The 5,781-nt window shown below is 45.6% G+C and overlaps 1 long non-coding RNA gene across 1 annotated transcript in view; it reads right to left on the reverse strand.

Annotated features, from left to right (window-relative positions):
• LOC121864784 overlaps positions 1-4,146 on the reverse strand; it is a 90,362-nt gene extending 86,216 nt beyond the window's left edge. The window contains exon 1 of the long non-coding RNA XR_006088658.1: positions 2,999-4,146. This is a non-coding gene — a long non-coding RNA (uncharacterized LOC121864784). The remainder of the gene's footprint in view (positions 1-2,998) is intronic.
• Between the last annotated feature and the right edge of the window lie 1,635 nt (positions 4,147-5,781).

Below are 5,781 nucleotides of genomic sequence, written 5' to 3' on the forward strand. Positions count from 1 at the left end.
ATACACACACTGACAGACAAATACCATCATGTTGGCTGCATCAAATATTCATGTATTCAGAACAAGTATGTTAGGGTGCGGTGGGCGGGAGAGGCAGGGGCAGGGGTGGGCGTGGAGAGGCAGGGGCAGGGTGGCGTGGAGAGACAGGGGCAGGGGCGTGGAGAGACACGGGCAGGGTGGGCGTGGAGAGGCAGGGGCAGGGGTGGGCGTGCAGGGGCTGGGTGGGCGTGGAGAGGCAGGGGCAGGGTGGGCGTGAGAGGCAGGGGCAGGGTGGGCGGGAGAGACAGGGCAGGGTGGGCGTGGAGAGGCAGGGTGGCGTGGAGAGACAGCGTGGGTGTGTAGAGATAGGGTGGGCGTGAGGCAGGGTTGGCGTGAGGCAGCGTGGGCGTGGAGAGGCTAGTGGGCGTGGAGAGGCAGCGTGGGCGTGGTGTGGCAGGGATCAACAAGTTACTTAAGGAGGTTGAAGGATCGTTTCAGTCAAAATAACATTACCATACTCCTCACTCTCTCCTCCCGCCTCCCTCCCTTTCCCCTCTCACCCTCCCTCCTTTTCCCCCTCCTCCCTCCTCCTCCTCATATCCTTCCTCCTCTTTCTCCCTCCCTATCCCTAATTACTTCTCCCTCCTCCCTCCTCCCTTCCCACACACAACCCCTAGATTTAGAGAACTAATCGATCCCTCGTCCTACTCCTCTGGACAGGTGAACTAACGAGTTAATTAATCCCTGCGAGTTGAATACAGGTGATTAGTGCATCGGGGTGAGTGTAATACAGGTGTGTTGCTTATGCCCCCATACCACCACCACTACCTGTGATCGTGGGGAGGGGGTAGGAGGGGTGAGGTGGGGTAAGGAGGAGGTGAGGTTAAGGGGAGGTGGGGTAAAGGGGGGAGGTGAGGTGAGGGGGTGGGGCAAGGGGAGGTGGGGTAGGAGTGAGGCGGTATGGAGGAGGGTAGAGAGAGGCAGGATCTCTTAGTGACGGGGCGTAGTAGTAGTAGTAGTAGTAGTAGTAGTAGTAGTAGTAGTAGTAGTAGCAGTAGTATGTAGTGTCGTGTATGAATAGTTGTTATGATGTATTTGGCTGCCTGAAACCACGTGTGGTCAACTCTTCGCCTAGCTACTATGAATTGTCTCCTAGCAACCAACGTATATCATCCCCTAGCAACCACGTATCATCCCCTAGCAACCACGTATATGAGCCCTAGCAACCACGTATCATCCCCTAGCAACCAAATATCATCCCCTGCAACCAAATCATTCCCTAGCAACCAAATATCATCCCCTAGCAACCAAATATCATCCCTAGCAACCACGTATCACCCCTAGCAACCACGTATACCCCCTAGCAACCACGTATAATCCCCTAGCAACAAATATCATCCCTAGCAACCAAATATCATCCCCTAGCAACCAAATATCATCCCTAGCAACCAAATATCACCCCCTAGCAACCACGTATCATCCCCTAGCAACCACGTATCACCCCTAGCAACCAAGTATCATCCCCTAGCAACCACGTATCACCCCCTAGCAACCACGTCTCCAGGACCCGTTACTACGCGGACCCATTTCAGCAGTTGTCTTATGGAAATGGCTTCCTGGGTCCCTACTGTTGTCTCAGGTGGGATTTAAAGGGATTTTAAGGGTACGTTAAGGATTTGCGGGGATGGTCAGGGATTTTTGGATTAGGATGGGATTTTAAGGTAGATATACGGATTTAAGAGCAGGGTAAGGGATTTGATATGTGCCTCTCTCTCTCTCTCTCTCTCTCTCTCTCTCACACACACACACACACACACACACACACACACACACACACACTCACACACTCACACACTCACACACACACACACACACACACACACACACACACACACACACTCACACACCTCACACCACACCTCACACACACACACACTCACACACCACACACACACGCACACACACACACACACACCTCACACACTCACACACACACACACACACACACACACACACACACACACACACACACACACACACACACACACACACACACACACCTTTGTTTTTGATTCGTATATGAAAATTAATCATCCAATTTTTCACCTGCGTAGACTTAATTAAGGTTTGTAATACCAACAGCAGAGTTATAAATGAATTGATTTATACCCTGCCCACCCACCCACCCACCCACCCACCCACCCACCCACCCACCCACCCACCCACCCACCCACCCACCCACCCACATACACACACACACACACACACACACACACAATCGCATATTAATTAGCATATTTATGAGTATAACCCTGGCAGCTGTTTTCGATGAACGAGTATAACAAATTTAACACCCGGTAATAAAAGACCCGCCTAAAATACCTTAATTCAACCCTGAGGAGTAAAATACCTCCCCAAAACCCTTAATTTTATAGAGTTCTGTAAAAATAAAATACATTTACATTCCAGTTGGGTTGTAGTTAACGAATTCCCTCACAAGAAAAATAATAAATTAATAAATAAATAAAATAAAATGCAGCGTCGACCCAAAGAAAAGAAAGATTTCACATTCCTGAAAAAATCCAAATCAAGAAAATATTCTCGTAAATACGGACTCAGAGAAAAAAAAATATATAGAAAAAATAGGAAATATTTGAGTTAAGGAAAAAAAATATACCCCTACAGCGTCTTAAGGCGGAAATGCCCTAATTATCCCATTGAATAAAAGTGAAAAAAGTAAAATAATTTGCAAAAAAGTAAAAGTATAAAAAGTATATAAGTTAAAAATTAAAAAAAAAAAAAAAAGCTAAAAAGTAAAAAAAAACTAAAAAGCTAAAAAAGTAAAACTAAAATGCTAAAAAGGTAAATAAAGGCAAAAAAAATATATAAAAGCTAAAAAAGTATAAATAAAAAGACCCCAAAAGGTAAAAAAGAACAAAACTATAACACTCTGAGAACCGTAAATATGTAGAGAGAAGGGAGAGAAAAAAAAAGGTTAGGAAAAAAATCTTGTACTCACCCGAAACAGCGAAATGCTTCTCCTCTTCCTGGCGGGAATCTTTACATCCAGGAAGCCCTTAACGGACCCAGACGTGTTGCCCCTGGGTGTCATCGTGGTGCCTTTGGGGTTCTTCGTCAGTTGCCTCAGCCCTTACTTCCCTTTCTCCTCCTCCTCCTCCTCCTCCCAGGGTCTTCAACCAACAGCCTTCGGGAGGAGTTCTAAGAGACTGCAGGAACCATGGTGAAGATAGAGCCAAAGTTCTCCTCTCTCTTTTCTCTGTCTCGTTCTTACTGCCGGCACCCGTTCCTCTTTTACTTTTTCGAGTCAAAGAAAACGTGAGAGGGATGAGGGAGGGAGAGAGAGAGAGGAAGGAAGGGCGTACTATCCTAGTTTCAGGAAGGTCGTGTTTTATATTTTCCCGAAGGTTTTTTATTTCTGTGTGCTCAATTGTTCGTTTTTTGTTATTTTTAGTGTTTTAAGTTGGGGTTTATATGAAGGACTTAACTGTGGGAGGAAGGAATCGTTCAGCTAACAAGGTGAAATAAAAACCCAAATGGATTTTTTGTTATGGTGTTGGTTTTTGGGATCTTTAGAATCAGAGGAGAGAAGAAGTCTTTGTATATTTTTTCTTTTTCTCTCGCTAGTGAGGACTGTGTATGTGTCTGTCTGTATGTGTGTGTGTGTGTGTGTGTGTGTGTGTGTGTGTGTGTGTGTGTGTGTGTGTGTGTGTGTGTGTGTGTGTGTGTGTGTGAAGTCGTGAGAGTCTCGTCAGGATCAAAGAATTGTTGGTGAGGTCTGAAGGCTTTGAGGAAAAACCAAGAGACTACACACAGACTTGGAGTATATATCCGGGTGGGTTTGGTGGGTTGTGTAGGTGGGTTTGATTGGTGTGTAGGTGGGTTTGTAGGGTTTTGTGGGTGGGTTTTAGGAGGACTTTTGGAGTTGAGTATAATATCACTGTTAGAAGGTCCCTGGCAAGTGTTCAGGGTTGATTGAGCACTGGAGGTCTTTTAATGGTTAGGGTTGTAAAGGGAACAGTCGACTTGGTGTTGTGAGTGAGGGAAATAGCGCTTGAAGAATCGGGCTTTATGGTGCTTTGGTCCCTGTGTTATAATGGCGTTGGTGAAGCCTCTGAGTTTTGTTTAGGGCTTAGGGGGCAGAGAAGAGGGGGGCTTAGGGTAGAAAATCGAGCTTATATGTGGTTGTTGTTGGTGGGGGATTATTTAAAAAAAGGAGGAATTTACTGAGAACACGGAGGTGGGCGGGTGGCTATGGGTTCAAGTTGAGACTGGAGGAAACCGTGGGCTTAGTATGGGCTGTGGACTTAGTCTGGAGACCGGACTGTGGGCTGAGGCTGTAGACTGGCTGTGGGCTGGAGACCGGGCTGCGTGTGTGGGTTGAGGTGGTGTGGGCTTGCTTGGTAGGGCTCACGAAGGGTTGAATATATGACCACATGGAGCCCTGGGGAGCCTGGCGTCGACCACGGGACACATCTTAACAGCTGTGAATGTTCCTTTTCTCTGGAGTTATCGTCTTAATTGTTTTTCTTTTTGTTCTCTTTATTTTCCAACACTTTTAGAAGCTCGACAGTTGACAGTACCGGTATACGTTCATATATCTCTTATGTAATAGTAGTTTACGTTAATTATCTTAATTTATTTCTATAGTTCTACATTATCTATAAACACATGGAAATAATCACAGTTAGAAGAGCTTGTTTTATGTCATGGAATGCATATCGAGGTTCACTTTGGTTGACACACACACAATAAGTACACTACAGTACACTACAGTACGGTACAGTACACACACAGTTGCATCAAACGAGTGTTTCAAAAAACGGCTAATAATTCACTAGTTTAATATCACATTTCGCTTTTTTTTTATTATTAATTACTTATTTATTTACTTATTCCAACAAAGTTCAATTATGAAAAACACTTACAGAGTTATGGTAGTAAGTTATCTCATCTCTTAACACTGGGTAAAAAACCTTGACTTGTAGTGATCAATATACTGTATCTTATAAGTACCACGTCTTGTTATATCGTATATGATTGTCTGGCTCTCAAGTTATATATATTTTTACTCCTTACAAAAAAACCTGAAAAAGAGAAAAGAAGATTGTTAGTACAGAATGTGATCATTGTTTGTATAATTCAGGGTCAGGGCATTAATTTGGGGTCAGGGTGTTAATTCAGGGTCAGGGTGTTAATTCAGGGTCAGGGTGTTAATTCAGGGTCAGGGTGTTAATTCAGGGTCAGGGTGTTAATTCAGGGTCAGGCATTAATTCAGGTCAGGTGTTAATTCAGGGTCAGGGCATTAATTCAGGGTCAGGTAATCTAGGTCAGGTGACATCAGGTCAGGCATTAATTCAGGTCAGGCATTAATTCAGGGCAGCACCAGGGTCAGGGGTGTTAATTCAGGGTCAGGCATTAATTCAGGGTGAGGGCACAGGGTGAGGGGCATTAATTCAGGGTCAGGGCGTTAATTCATTCCTATTGTAATCAGAGGTTAAACGACACCTTTAATCATGGCTTCCAGGTACAGGTATTTGTTTACTGTTTTGGTCAGGAACCAGTATCATGAATCTGGCAACAACACAGCACTACCTACCTACCCTCCCTACCTACCTACCTACCCACCTACCTACCGACCTACCCACCTACTGACCTACCCACCTCCCTCCCACCTACCTACCCACCGACCCACCCACCCACCCACCACCGACCTACCCACCTACCTCCTCCCCACCCACCCTCCCCACCCACCCACCCACCCACCACCCACCACCCACCACC

The sequence above is a fragment of the Homarus americanus genome, unplaced genomic scaffold (assembly GCF_018991925.1).
Source record: "Homarus americanus isolate GMGI-L3 unplaced genomic scaffold, GMGI_Hamer_2.0 scaffold38796, whole genome shotgun sequence".
In the NCBI taxonomy this organism is placed as follows: Eukaryota; Metazoa; Arthropoda; class Malacostraca; order Decapoda; family Nephropidae; genus Homarus; species Homarus americanus.